A 16,708-nucleotide genomic window follows, 5' to 3' on the forward strand; every position below is an offset into this window, starting at 1 on the left:
GAACGGAATGAGATGTTTGCAGTGTCATCGTCACCATCACCTAAGTACTCATCATGCAGAACTTTGTGGGCAAGACTTGTATTGCAGTGGATAGCCTATCATTACATAGGGATAAGGTGAGTGATACTAACATAAAATTAATAGTGTGTTAGTTATCTTACTGTTTTATAATTTGCCTTCAAAGAATTTTATTACTGTACAGAATGCCTCTCATGATTGGAGAATCTGCATATCAGCCTATCAACATTGGTAAGTGGTTTTTTTTAAAAAAAAAATGTAACAATGTCTCCAATACTGTATTATGAGTGTGACTGTAATACTGTACACCATAAAAATTTTAAAATGATTCATTCATTAGTGTATAAGCTAGGCTGCCATAAAGTAATTATATCAGTTGCACTAGACTACCATAAAGCAATCATACTGTTGTGTCTTTGTTATCAATACACATATAGTTATACCTGTAAATATCAATTTCTTTTTCACATTATTTTTCCATTTTTGATGTCCGGTGTAAGATATACATATAATATCCACGGTGTTTTGTATCATATGAGACAACATTGATGTAGGTATTGACAATTAATCTTATAAAAAGGATATAAACTCACAGTATTGGTAAGTACGGTACAATACTGGAAATGTATTTTCTCTACCTTATGATTTTACTATATTTTTCCTCTAGTTTACTTTGTTATAAGAATGCAGTGTATAATATATGTAATATACAAAACTTGTTACATGTTATGTAATATTTATGTTTACATTATCAGTAAAGCTTCTGGTCAACAGTAGGCTATTTATAGTTAAGTTTTGGGGGAGTAAAAGTTTCAACTCTTTGGGGTCTGGGGGGGGTCAAGAAGTCACACTGTTCAAGGGTCAACTGTGCTCCTACACACAAAGAGGAAGTAAAATGACCAGTTTTAGCCAGTCATGTTTTTAAATTAAATTAAATGTTAAAACATATATCTTGAAGAGACTACTGTGCCATACTAGGATAAATTGTGAAGCATTAATTTGATGAATATGCCATGCTTTTTCTTTTTTAAAAGGAGCTTTTTAAAAGTTAAATTAGCAAACATTGAAAGGCTCTGTGTCTTACTGCTGATATTTTCTAGCAGTAGCTGATATATCACTGCAAGATGTTAAGATGCTAGACATCCTTAAAAACTAATTATTTCTTCAAATGTTGATTTGTGGCAGTTTTCCATATACTGATTCTTAATTTGAATCCTACTTTCCTTTTTTTTTAAATAAAAATATTTTGCTTTACATCTGTCTTCTACTGGCAATAGTGCCAGTTTGTACTGATTTTTGGCATATTTTCCCTCTTAATTGCCTTTCTATATTATACAGCATTGTTATGCACTGATTTCAAACAAAAAGTAAATGGTGATTAAACACTTTATCCCCCTGAAGAAAGGGAATTTGAAATCCTTTCTGAAATGGAAGTAATCCTTACAAACTCTATTAAAATATGAAAAAAATCACTATTGGGCATGTTAACGCTGAGTAGTTATGCTGTAAGCCACAAGGGAAATCTACTATTGGGCATTTTAAGAATAAAATGCATTTCTAGCACCTATAGTTGTAGTTTTCCTTAACTAAAAGCAACTCTTAATTCATCTCTATAAATGTTTATCTTTGTGACGTCAATTCGATATAATACTCATTATATTTCATTCCAAAAGATAGATTAATGAAGTGAAAGTAGTATGGTTCTTAGGTATTAACTCTTTATTTTATAACTACTAATATGTAAATTCTATACTATTATTTCAAAAAGTTACAATTTGGGGGGGAGTACCTATATGAAATCTTCCCAGCTTTCCATTGTTTATAAAAGGTAAATAATTATCTTCAGCTGATGATCCAATTATTCATAAAATTCTTATGTTGTAGAAACTAGACTAATGAATATAACAATTTATGTTCAGGAGGTGAAAAACCTTTTTATTTTGCTTAAAGAAGAAATAGATAAGAAATTGTTCCCTAGCCTAGTCTTTATTTCATGTCACAGATTTAAGTTAACCACTGGTTCTGAACTCATTACCATGTATTTAAATCACTTAGGGAATAATGAGATGGTCAATGCAAATTGATTTAAGACTAGAAGATAGGTTTAAAGTTTCATTTCCAGGATCTAAGTTTTTTATTAATGTAAGGATATTGTAATCATAAAGAGAACTATATTGCTGTGGCAGCCTGGTACCCTAATGGCACTATGAATGGCAGGTTTCTTTCTGATCCTAAAACTCTATGAGGAACTGGCAAGTGTCCATTGGCATGCCATCATGGTGCATTTACCAACATGTGGACTTGTCCTTTTAAATGTACAAAACTCATTTTTATCATTTTCTTCCCACATTCCTAATCTGTTAAAGTTTTCTTACTCAGATGGACAAAGATTTAGTCCATTTCACAAGGTTAAGTTTTAGCTTAAGAAATGCTTAACACATATCTAATAGGCTTTGTCAAATCATGTATCCAATGAATGTAATTGAATAAATGTACTTCTAAATTGCTCCCTTCTAGAGACTTCAAATCTTATGAAATATTCTTAGAATATTCCTAAAATGACATCACAGGCCACAAATAAAACTAATTTCCAAATGTGGATTTTATACAGCTATCATTGATGGAAGTTAGTTTAGTAAAACTAGCAGGTAAAAGCAAAATTTTAAATTTAAAAAATCAAAATATTTGTGGGAAAAATACTTTTCCAAAAATATGTTGGAAGAAAAAATTGAATAGAAATTTTATAGTCATGCATAAATCATAGTAAAAAGTGAAAAACTAATTCCAAGAAGTTAGAAAAGCAATGATCCAATAAAACCAAGAGAATTAGAAAAGATAATATAAAAATATAATTACATATGAATTCATTAGAAAAAGAGAAACATTACAGTTTTGAAAAATATAGGAAATTTAAAAAAATAAAGCAATAGATCCATAATTGGCAAACTTTTTTTCTGTAAAGAACCACAGAGTAAATATTTTAAGCTTTGCAGGCCATACTATGTAACTGCTTAAGGTTGTTGTTGTAGCATGAACACAGAGGGAATATGTAAATTAACAGGTATAGCTGCATTCTAATAAATTACTTACAAAAACAAGCAACAGGCAGAGTTCCTATCATGACTCAGTGGGTTAAGAAGCTGACTAGTATCCATGAGGATGTAGGTTCAATCCCATGCCTCACTCAGTGGATTAAGGATCTGGCACTGCTGTGAGCTGTGGTTTAGGTTGCAGACAGGGCTTGGATCTGGTGTTGCTCGTGGCCGTGGCATAGGCTGGCACTGCAGATCCGATTTGACCCCCTAGCCTGGAACCTCTGTATGCCACAGGTGAGGCACCAAAAAGAAGACTAAACAAAATAAACAAACAAAAAGCAGGAAGCTGTATACAGCTGAATAAAAATTATCAAAGACAAAAGGAGGTTTAGTAAAATGTAGACACATCACAATCTGTTTTATAAAGATTCAACATTGTTTAAAAAACTGTTTCCAATAAATATCTAAATGCCAATGGTGATTAAATTACATTAGTATTTGGAGGTTGGAAAACTGATTCTAAATCTAGTGTGAAAGAATAAAAAATGACATTAGCCTAGATTTATGAAAAGATTTGCTGGGGCTGTGCTTAGGAGACAGTCTCCAGCTGTAAACTCCTTTAGGGTCCAACTCAGCTTGAACTGAGCCCACTCTTCTTATTTATCCTCAGACAGTAATTAAGCTCAGATTCCTATGTCACAGTGGCAAATGGTCTGCTCAGCTGATCAGGGTTGGGGAAGGAGAAGGATTGGGAGACTAGAAACAAGAAGGTCTGGCATAAAGGCATGTGGATAGACATGAGAGTGAGAACTAAATGGGAGTATCTTTTTATTATGTATTAACACCCTTCGGAGAGCATCCTCCATTGAAGAGGCACTGAACAACCAAATAGACAAAATAATGTGGCTAGTTTATATCAGCCAATGTTCAACATTGGCCACCCTAGAACTGTCATGATGGGTACATAAATGGAATGGTCATGATTGCAGAGATGGAGAGTGGCATGGTCTAAACAACAGGGTTTCCCTACATACCAAGGCTAATCAAACTACTGCTGCCTTTGAATGCCAGCAAAAGAAACTAACACCAAACCCCTGGCACAACAGTATTCCTTGCGGAGACTCCTCAAAAAAATAGTGGTATACTCATTCAGGTAAAAACACCCATTCTGGGTATGGGATTTTATTTCTTGCCCAGAGTGTCTTAGCCTGGATCATCATTGGCAGGCATTAAAAATTCTTTAGATACATATTTTGTCATATAAAAATATTTGTGGTATATGTCAGCAGAGCATGAGTTTCTATAATTATTCAACTATAATGTTTATGTATTTTTTTAAAAACTGTTCCAAATAGATAACAATAATGAGCTGTTTAGTTGTTGCCTTTTTTTGAATTTCTCCTTTTTGTCCCATTATGCTAAAGGCATGAAATACTCTAAATATTGTAAATTTTAAAAACATTATAAAAAAAATAGGGGTTCCTATTGTGGCTCAGCAGTAACGAACACAGCTAGTATCCATGAGGATGTGGGTTGTATCCCTGGCCCGGCTCAGTGGGTTAAAGGATTCAGCGCTGCTGTGAACTGTGGTATAAGTCACAGACATGGTTCGGATCCCATGTTTCTGCGGCTGTGGCACATGCGGCAGCCGCAACTCCTATTCGACCCCTAGCCTGGAAATATCCATATGCCACAGATGTAGCCCTAAAAAAAGCAATAATAATAATAATAATAATAATAAAATTAAAAAAATAAAATATCATTAGTTCTCAGTTGAATAGAGAATCAGTAAACACCATAACAGTTTTATGTTTTAGCACGTATAATTGAACATCTTGTTTTCCAAATACAGTTGTAATTTTTGTAGAGAACCTCTGCATTGATCAGGCTTGTATTTATTATAGCATGTTGGATATCATTTTCACATTTTCATCAAAAATTGTGGCAGCCAATAGGGTGGAAGGGTACAATGCTTGAGTCCTTGGTTCATTTGAAGGATTACAGCTAAATAAATAGGCAAGGGCAAGAGTTCATAGCCCCTTCTCAAGTCTTCTTTGGCAAAAGAGCTACATTATTAAATAAAAATTCACTTTGCTTAAAAAAAAAATATATATATATACATACACACACACACACACACACACACACACACATACACACACACATACACATATATAATTTTACCTTCTCCCCATCTTTTCCACAGAGAGCTGGTGGAAAATATAGGATTTTATAAAAACTATATAAGGCAAACAATACTCTTGGATGTGCCAACAAGAATGTCCCTGGGGATCCATAGACTGCCTAACAGCTGTTTGAGTCTCTGTGACTGTTATCTAAAAGCAGCATTCAAAAGGCTCCTTGGGGACAAGAGAATATAGGATATGAATTGCTCGTTAATTTGTGTTTGTTCTAAAGAATATGGTAAAACAAATAAGAATTTATTCAGCAGCTTATCAACTAACCATATGTGTCTGCTAACCAATGTCCAATAACATTAGAATTTATTCTTCATTCTTATATTATTGCAAAGAAAGATTAATAGGTGTCCTGTTTATAAGTACAAGTGTGCAACTGTAACTCATAGCTAAAAATAAATACCTTTTGAAAATATTTATTATCATTTTAATGGATTTTTATTCTCCCTGTATCAAGTTCATTTTAGAAACAGATAACTAAAATAACACACTAAATCAGTGAAGTTAGAACACTCCCTCACACTATACATAAAAATAAAATCACAATGCCTTAAAAACTTAAATATAAGACAAGACACTGTAAAACTCCTAGAAGAGAACATAGGCCAAAAGTTCTCTGACATAAATTGTACCATTTAGGCTAGTCTTCTGAGACAACAGAAATAAAAACAAAAATAAACAAATTAATCAAACGTGAGATTTTCCACAGCAAAGGAAATCATAAACAAAATGAAAAGACAACCTACTGACCGGGAGAAAATATTTGCAAAGGATGCAACCAAAAAGAGCCTCATTTCCAAGATATATAAACAGCCCATGCCGCCCAATAAACAAACAAACAACCCAATCAAAAAATTGGCAGAAGACCTAAATAGATATTTCACCAAAGACATACAGATGGCCAATAGGCACATGAAAAGATGCTCACCATCACTAATTATTATACAAATATAAAACAAACTACAATGAGGTACCACTTCACAATAGTCCGACTGTTCAAAATAAAAAGTCTACAAATAATAAATGGTGAAGAGGGTGTGGAGAAAACGGAACCCTCCGACCTCTGTTGGCAGGAATGTAACCTGCTGCAGCCAGTATGGAAAACAGTATAGAGCTTCTTCAAAAAAAACTAAAAATAGAGTTGCCATATGATTTAGTAACCCCAATCTTGTGCATATAACCAGACAAAAGTATAATTCAAAATGATAATTAATAGTTCCCATGATGGCTCCATGGTTCACGAACCCAACTAGTATCCATGAGGATGTGGGTTCAATCTCTGGCCTTACTCAGTAGGTTAAGGATCCAGCATTGCCGTGAGCTCTGGTGTAGGTTGCAGATGTGGCTCAGATCCAGCATTGCCGTGGCTGTGGTGTAGGCCAGCAGCTTCAGCTCCCTTTTCACCCCTAGCCTGGGAACCTCCATATACTCCCAGTGCAGCCCTAAAAAGACAAAAAAAAAATGATAGTTGCATCTCTTTGTTCATCACAACACTGTTTACAATAGCCAAGACATGGAAACAATCTAAATGTCCATTGACAGATGAATGGATAAAGATGTGGTACATATATACAATGAAGTATTACTCAGTCATTAACAAGAATGAAATAGTTCATTTATAGCAACATGGATGAACCTAGAGGTTATCATACTCAGCAAAATAAGTCAGAAAGAGGAAGACAAATACCATATGATATCACTCATATGTGGAATCTAAAATATGACGCAAATGAACCTATCTACAAAACAGAAACAGACTCATGGACAAGGAGAACAGACTTGAGGTTGCTAAAGGGGTGAGCCATGGGGGAAGGGAAGGATTGCAAGTTTGGGATTAGCAGAGGCAAACTAGTATACATGGGATGGATGAACAAAATGCCCTACTGTATACCACAGGGAACTATATTCGACATCCCGTGATCAACCATAATGGAAAAGAATATGAAAAAGAATGTATATATATGTATAAATGAATTACATTGCTGCAGAAATTAACACACCATTGTAAATCAATTATACCTCAATAAAATTTTTGAAAATAATCTATAAATATATAGAGAGAAAAAAAGATGGGGTGAAGGAAAGTAAAGCAAAGATGGCACACAATGTTAACAGTTGCAAATCTAGGCGGGGGGAATTCAGGTGATTCTTGAACTATTCTTTCAGCCTTTCCAATTATGTGACATTTTTCATAATAATTTTTTATTAAGTCACTGAATCTAAATAAATAAATGGATAGCACACTAATCTTAGTTTTATCTGATATTATGAAGAATTGCAGTATAGAATAAAGATGTAGATGGTTAAAAGAAGAACAGACACTCTCTACTTTCAGGTACTGAGCATAATATGATAAATTCTTCCCCATTAAAATCAATATATTTAATTGAGATTTCAACATTAATGTGACATACACTATCTATGTTATTTCATTATCATGATGCAAAATGAGTATTTCTGTTTCACAGTGACCTATGGTTTTTCAGACTGATATGAGAGATGACTGATTTCATGAAGTAAAATCATGCACATAAGAATATGAAATTAATCATTAAATACACATAGTTAAAAGAGTATAAAATATCTCCATTTTTTCATAGCAATTGAAGACTTCACTAGTTTTATAGACTGAGGTACATTTTCTTTTTTTCTTTTTTTCTTTTTTGATTTTTAGGGCCACACCTGCAGCATATGGAAGTTCCCAGGCTAGGGGTCCAATTGGAGCTACAGCTGCTGACCTATACCACAGCCACAGCAACATCAGATCCAAGCTGTGTCTGTGACCTACACCACAGCTCACAGCAATGCCGGATCCTTGACCCGCTGAGTGAGGCCAGGGACTGAACCAGCAACCTCATGGTTCCTAGTTGGATTCGTTTCCACTGTGCCACAATGGGAACTCCAGAAGTACAGTTTCTAAGTAGGTAATTTAAGTGTTAAATCATCACAGCTTAACATCTCCATATATTACAAAACTCAATTATTATTTTGCTTACTCAGGAGTTTTAGCTATCTTTTTTTTCATTCATATCAGTTAATATCAAGGTGGGTACTATATAAATTATTGCTAGATGTTTAGAAAGCCTTGTAAAAAGCACTCTCTTGAACTATAGCTGTTTTTATCCACTACTCCTGAAACTTATTTTGTAAACTGGAAGAGAAGTTCTATCAGCCAATTACAAAATGCTGTTTGCACTGTTATTCTGTTCAGACAGGCTCTGTCTAATCACATTTCTAGAGGAGCTGAAGCTGACAAACAGGTAAAAATGACAGCAGTGACTTCTAATAGAAGACCAAGCTCAGGCTATTATAGAATAGGACATATAAATTACCAGAGACTGACAAGAGTTTCTAGGTAGAGTAGTCAAATGTTGCTTCCTATGCCTTTTCTTTTTTTTTTTTTTTTCTTGCTTTTTGGGACCACACCTGTGGATATGGAAGTTCCCAGGCTAGGGGTCCAACTGGAGCTACAGCTGCCAGCCTACACCATAGCCACAGCAATGAAGGATCTGAACCGTGACTGCGACCTACAGCACAGCTCATGGCAATGATGGATCCCTGACACTCTGAGTGAGGCCAGGGATTGAACCTGTATCCTCATGGATATTAGTCAGATTCATTTCCACTGTGCCACAATGGGAACTACCCTATGTCCTTTCAACAAAACAGAAAAAAAAAGGTGCAGGTAATCCAAAAGGTCACTCTACCAGTCAACTTAGGCATGGTTGTAGATGGTGAAGAATCTAAGCATCAGTGGTCTAAATAAGATGGAAGTTTAATCTTTCTTTTAAATAATAGCCTAGACAGTTGTTCCAAAGATTATATAGCATGTACAGAAGGCTATTGTGATGCGATACCCTCCTTATATGTGACTTCCTTCTTGTAGTCAGGTGGCTGCTCAAATACCAAACATCATGGCTGCCTTTAGTTTCACTGTAAAGAAAAAATGAAGGATTCCTCCTCTGAAGAAGAATTCTCCCTTTAAGGAAACTCCCCATATTTTTTTATACCACTCTAATATACATTCAATTGTCCAGAGCTTAGTTACACAACCACTGAGTTGCAATGGAAGATGCAGAATATAGCTGATGCACTATACCCAGCTAAAAATCAAGAGTTTCACTACTGTAGATAAAGGACAAATAGCAATCCTTGATACAGCCACAAACACTTGCAAAATTGCCATCATGTCTCTTTTTGAGACCAAGGCAATATTAACACACATATAAGTGGAATTTTATGGGCAGGAATGTAAAAACAGAATAAATATGGAATATCTCAAGGGGAGTGTCATTTTTCTTTCATATTAAACAATAAATGCTTTTTTATATTAAACTAAATGCAATCAAAGTCTTTTTGTCAAATAGTTAAATTTTTTTTTGTTCATTTAGCTATATAGGTAAACATATCTTTGGTTTCATTTTATAAATATAAATCTTAATTATGTAATCTGTTTTGAGAGCCATGTCAAGTATTTCAAATTTTAAAAGAGGGGGAAGATACTAAAACTCAAAAAATGTTAAGACTTTGAGGGAGTAAAGATCTCAACTATGAAGTCTTGTTTTTAATAACAAAAAAAAAAAAACAAACCCAAAACAAAAAATCTGTTATTCTTTCCTTAACTCCAAACTGCTTCCTTATTTACTATTTCTTTCATTTATGCACATATAAGCCTTGAAATACATTGAGTCCTTTTCCTATGGGAATCTGTCTGATGATATATTGTTCAATAAAGTCATATATATATATTATATATTTAACTCAAAATGGATTAAAGATCTAAATGTAAGATCAGCAACCTTAAAACTCCTAGAAGATAACATAAGTAAAATATTCTTTTACATAAATTACAGCAATATTTTTTGGACCTGTCTCCTAAGGCAAAAGAAATAAAAGCAAAAATAAAAAGAGATGTAATTAAATTTAAGAGGTTTTAGACAGTAAAAGAAACCACTGGCAAAAAGAAAATGCAACCTACTGAATGGGAAAAAATATTTGCAAATGATATGACCAATAAGTAGTACCCAAAATATATGAACAACTCATATAACTCAACATCAAAAAACAAAAAAACCCAATTTAAAATGGGCAGAAGATCTGAATAGACATTTTTCCAAAGAAGACATGCAGGTGTTCAACAGGCACATGAAAAGATGTTCACAACTGGTAATCATCAGAGAAATGCAAATGAAAACCACAATGAGGTATCACCTCACACCTGTCAGAATGGCTATCATAAAAAAGACCACAAATAACAAATGTTGGCAAGGATGTGGAGAAAAGGGAACACTGTTGGTGGGAATGTAAATTGGTACAGCCACTGTGGGAAACATTGTTGAGATTTACCAAAAAAATAAAAACAGAGCTACCATATGATGCAACAATTCCAGGCCTGGGTATATAGGCAAAGAAAATGAAAACACTAATTAGAAGAGATACAAGCAACTCAGTGTTTATAGCGGCATTATTGACAATAGAAAAGATATAGAAGCAATCTAAGTGCCCATCAAGAGATGAATATATAAAGTCGAGAGAGTGTGTGTGTGTGTGTGTGTGTGTGTGTATGCACACATACAAACATACATACATATACATTAATAGAATGGAATGTTACTCAGCCATAACAAGAATGAAATTCTGATATTTGCAAAAACATGGATGGTCCTAGAGAATATTATGCTTAGTGAAATAAGTCAGAGAAAAACAAATACTCTGTTATCACTTACATGTGGGGTCTAAAAAATATAAACAAATATACACAGCAAAACAGAAACAGACTCAGATAGAGAAAACAAACTAGGAGTTACCAGTGGGGAGAGGGAAGGATAGAGGGTCAAGATACGGGTAGGGGACTAAGAGATACATACTGCTATGTATAAAATAAATAAGCAACAAAGATATATTGTATAGCACAAAGAAAATATATAGTTATATTACCATCAAATATAATTTGATAGCCATTATTCTGTAATAAATTCAAATGGAGGGTAATCTATTAAAATATTGAGTCATTAGGCTATATACCTAAAATTAATTTTTAAAAACAAAAGTTATACAGAAAATATATAGTTATATTACCATCAAATATATTTTATTACTACTTTTGATTACTGAAAATCAAGGTAATTTTAAAAATCGTGAGAAAGGAAATAAAATCCTTTATAACTCCCAAAATATGTATGTTTTATATGTTGATATCTACTCTTGGTAGCTAACATTTGGAACATATTTTGTTCCACAGTTTGCTCCTTCTGCTTAAATTTCTATAAATATTTACAAAATTTTATTTTTATACAAAATACAATTTAATGGCTCCATTTATATCCATAAAGATGTACTATATTTGATGAATTTCATATTTTTTGCTATTAAATTTGATTACTAAACATTGACTTTTGCCAATTACCCTCAAATCCATCTCTTTGTAAACAACCATGAATATTTAGTATATATTTCTATTAATATAATTAATTATGGAAAAGGCATGCTGTTTTTAAAGGATTTTGATGCTTGTTGAAAAAAGTAAAATCAACCCTCTAGAGATTTTTAGTAACTGACTTTTCCAACAATGTAGGATGGTGCCTATTGCACAGCACCATCTCCCAATTAAATAATTAAGTTTTGATGTGTTATTTGACAAAGTAAGTTGCCTCTCTTCCTTTAGTTGCTATTCAGTTATGAGTATTTTCATATGCTTGAAATTGAGCATGAGCAACCTCATGGTTCCTAGTTGGATTCGCTAACCATTGAGCCAGGACGGGAACTCCTAGATCATGTAACTTCTAAGGTCCATTTGTATAACTCGGTTCTATGTCCATGTCTGCAAATAAATTGAAATGTATTTTTATTTTTCATAAGGTCTAAATAACTTATGATGTATTTGATATAAATATAAATACAGTTTAAGTTTGCATGGATGTCGCACGACATGTTTCTACAGTATTTTCTTAGCCTCTTTGCTGAAAACTCCATCTTGTCCTGCTTTACTTTATCCCATCTTCCTGCTTGAAGAACAGTCACAGTGCTGGTAAATGACTTAAGCTTAAGAACAAAGACCTAAAGGCATAAACTATTCATAGGGTCAGCTGAATGAGGACACAATGCGTTGGTCTAGGCACCCGGACCTGTGCAGATTGGCATGGCTGTTTGCACAAGCATGATATGTCCTCTAAAGAATAAGAGAAAGAGGAACCTCATGGCCAAGTGGTTTATGAGTGGTCATTAGCAGAATACGCATTAGCAAAGAGAACCAAGGTGCAAAACTAGGCATGCCTTTTGAGGAAGCACAGTGAGGATTCTCTGGAATGCAATGCATAGGTAACTCAAATGCTAATGATTGTTAAATGCCTAAAGGTCAGAGTAAAAGCTTAACCTCCTACCAGCTAAGTGGCTTTTAAAATAATAAAAGAACTTATAAAATAGTAAACAAACCCTATATCCTCCACCCATAGCCCCTCCTCACTTGACCTGTCATCCTAAAGAGCACAATAAAAGCAGTGTGGTTTCTTGAGGCAGTGCTCTTGGTCCCTGAGACCTTGAGTCCCCTGGTTCTCACCTTTACTTAAGATAAATGTCTCTGTGTCTTGTTTTATGTTAACTTTTTTCCTTAAGTTTCACAGCGCCCTCTTCAGCCCCATCCTGCTGAGCTGGTCTCAGCACATGGATACCATTGGTTGGACAACGTTGAAAAAAGCTGGCATTTTACAAACTTTTAAAAAATAGGATATCAGTAGTCAATCACCAAGTATTTAAGTATGTATTATTCCCTACTGTATTATTTGATACTGTTGTGGTAGAGGTCTCTGGGCCATGACTCATGTAGAGGTCTACAGCAAGGCTTCTCAGAGTTTCATTCACATACAAATCACCTAAGTATCTTGTTAAAATGCAGATTCTGATTCCTACCTCAGGGGTGGGACTTGAGATTCTGCCTTTCTAAAAAGGTCCCAGATGGTATCCAACTGCTTTTCTGAGCAAAATGAACTATACAAATAAAGTTCTAGGATAATTAGAACAAATATCGCTTGCTTTTGGAGTCACCATCTCATTCACTGATATAACTAAAATCTTTAGTTTACAGACATAAAATGGACTAATGCAACTTGATTATAATGCATTATAAATTAAATGTCTAATTTTAATCTAGACACCAACATTATGCTTGGAATGAAAGAGTGCTTTGAGTTATGGTTTTAAAAGAATTGGTGCCGTGAGCTGTGGCACAGGTCGCAGACACAGCTCGGATCCCATGTTGCTATGGCTGGCCATAGGATGTAGCACCAACTCAAACCCTAGCCGGGGAACTTCCATATGCCACAGGTGTGGCCCTAAAAAGCAAAATATATATATATATTTAAAATTTTAAAAATCAAATAAAAAATCAAATAAAAGAAATGGTAAATTATTTTTTTCTGGGGAAACACAGTCTCTAAATATCCTGCTACCCTTCATGGGCTGAGGAAACCTAAGAAGCAAGCTTCTACGTGACTCTAGTGCTTGAGTCCTGCTTGCATTGCCCCCACCAATTTAGCCTAATAAAGAGGGCAGGATAGACAAGCAAATGTCCTGTGCTCCTGTGCACAGCATCCAGCAAAACAGGGTTGGCTTTGTTCCAGCCAGACTAGGAAGGAATCACCTGTATTCTGACAAGACATCTCTATAGTCCAGGAGGAAGAAATTTTCCTCTACCCTTCTAGGTTCTTCTGGCTGGTCTAAGAACTAAAATAATATGAGAGATTAACAGGAGGGGAAAAAAATCAAAGAAAAGTTTAAGAGCATGCGTATGTGGGAAAGACCAGGAGAACAGAGTAACTCACCAAAATGGAGGAAACCCTCACCTTAAAACATGATCTTCACGTAAAAACAAAATAGGATGTTGGGGATAGTGATCTGGGACTTCAAAAGAAAGTTAGGTAGAGAGTTCCTGTTGTGGCTCAGTGATTAACTAACTGGACTAGGAACCATGAGGATGTGGGTGCGATCCCTGGCCTGGCTCAGTGAGTTAAGGATCTGGTGTGGCCGTGAGCTGTGGCGTAGGTTGCAGATGCGGCTCCAATTTGACCCCTAGCCTGGCAACTTCCACATGGTGCACGGGGTGTGAACCCCCCCAAAAAAAAAAAAAAAAGGAAAGGAAGACAATTCACAAGGAGATGGAAGAGCACATTGGTAAACAAATGTTTGCTGGCCCACCACACCTAGCCCATATTCTTTGCAGATACCTCTCCTGATAGCTCTGTTCTGGGAACAGGCCTTGATTGCTTTCAGCATCCCAAAGAGACATTTCAAGATGGCAAATTTTGGTCTTCTACATAATAGCTTTCTGCTGTCAGTTTGGGCCAACTCCTACACAGTACTTAGAAATTATAACCTTTAGTCCCCTCTTTAGCAAGGGAACATTTTGTTTCTTTTCTACCAGGTCTTAGGTGGGCAGGAAGATGCCATTAAGTTCTTTGAGTGGTTCTTAATATAATAGTTGTATATTACTCTAACCTTTCGAGCTTTTAAAAATAGGAATGACTGGGTCTCATCCCAGACCTAGGTGGTCCCTAGGTCATGCACATTATTCTGATGCTCTTCCTGTGGTGCAAATGCATAGCTATGGTTTCAAATCTCTACACTAGAGGGAAAAGAACCTATTCTAGCCCTCCCCACCCCCCTGCCAAAACTAGAAAATAAACAGTAACCAGATTGACAATGGCATGATGAGAAAGAAAGGCAAAAAAAAAAGAAATAAAGTCTAAAATTTAAATTTCAGATTAACAATGCATATTTCAGTATAATTATGTCCAGTGAAGTATTTGAGCCTTACTTACACTACAAAAGTATCCATTGTTTATCTGAAGCGGAAAATTTAACTGGGCTTCCTGTATTTTACCTGGCAGGCCTGCTTACAATGTTGCCTCAGGCTGCTTGGGAAGAAAATGTAGCTAAGAAGTACTTAGAACTAGGTATATGTCATTAGAGACAATCAGAAGGATAATTTATTACACTGAGATTTAAAGTCAAGGCACTAATGTGGGGCGAGAGGGTTGATTTCTTATGGCTTGACTAGTGGTACTAGTTTAGGTGTAGTGAATTTTCTTACTTTTATGGTTGAGGTTTGGTTTTGTTTTCTCCCACTAGCAGAGTTCTATCAGTGTGTGGCTGAGAGGAGTTGCCACCTGGGCTGCTGGCCACATACCAAGGTAAAGCTGGAAGCCTGCTTTGACCTTTTAATAGGAGCCCGAATCTGCCTTGTCAGAACATGTGTTTATAAAATGTCCTCCCTGACTGCCCACTAATCACCTTCCTAGTCATTCTCTTCAGGCAGGGAAACTCTCTTTGAAGAGAGACATCAAAGCACAGCATGTGACTTGGTTCCAGCTCAGAACTCAGAACTCTGTTCTTGTCCATTTTATGACTCTCTTTAGCAAGTCATAGGGACCAAATAGAAATTGTCTGATTGTGAATATGGGTGAAACCATGAATGGATGGAGAAATAACCATATTATTCAGTAAGAAACATACATATTTGAGCCAAGAAGCGATGAAATGTCACTGTTCTCTCCCTGATGGGTGTGGCAATCTACAACATGTTGGCATGTGTAATGTGCATCAATTACTATAATAAAAGGTATTAACTTCCAGGGGTTTGTGATTTCTTTTCAGTTTTCTTTAAATAACCTGAATGGATTTCTCAACTATAAAAGACAAAAAAATAAATAAAACAAAAAGATATACAACTCCTCTCACTAAAGGTGGCTGGAGAAGCCCTTGAAATCCTGCTACTTGAGATTCCTGTAGAGTCTAAGGTAAACTTGAGTTAAACTAGAGGCATAAATGGCCCAAGAATTCATAAAGAGTGATAACTTCCGGTAAGGATTATAATTTTGTATCTGACCTTGAAAAATAGCAATGTTTTAGAGTGAAAAGATTACAAAAAAAATTTCATAAGCAAAGAGACCTAAAATTCATAAAATTTAAGTGTAGACAAAGGTATCAGAATGCTTCTATTAGGTTTGTCACGCAGTAGCACCATTAGATCTGGGCAAGAGGGTCTAGGCTCCAACTGTCATAGACATGAAAAAAATATATAAAGTGATTATATCACACTGGGTGGCTATGTTACCCAGGGTCTGATGCTCATGCTAACACAGAATAATATACACCCTAAACATCTGCTCTCATCAAGCTCTGTTCAGGCCCCAGGGAAACTCTTTCCCAAGATCTTGTCTTAAAAAAATAATAATAGAATTTAAAAAAGATTACCATACCCAAATGTCATGAAGGTTTAAGAGTTGGGCCACTGCCAGTGTAAAAGATGAATACTGCTTTAGAGTTTGGGGAGGATTTGAGTGGCAGAGCATTTAAGCAAGAGAAAAGACAAATTAATTAACTTGTTAAATTCTCGCCCTCAGCCTGAATGCAAATAAGTTCTGCCTGTTGAAATATAATCTTCTAGTACTAGTTCAAAGCATC

The sequence above is a fragment of the Phacochoerus africanus genome, chromosome X (genome assembly GCF_016906955.1).
Source record: "Phacochoerus africanus isolate WHEZ1 chromosome X, ROS_Pafr_v1, whole genome shotgun sequence".
NCBI lineage: Eukaryota > Metazoa > Chordata > Mammalia > Artiodactyla > Suidae > Phacochoerus > Phacochoerus africanus.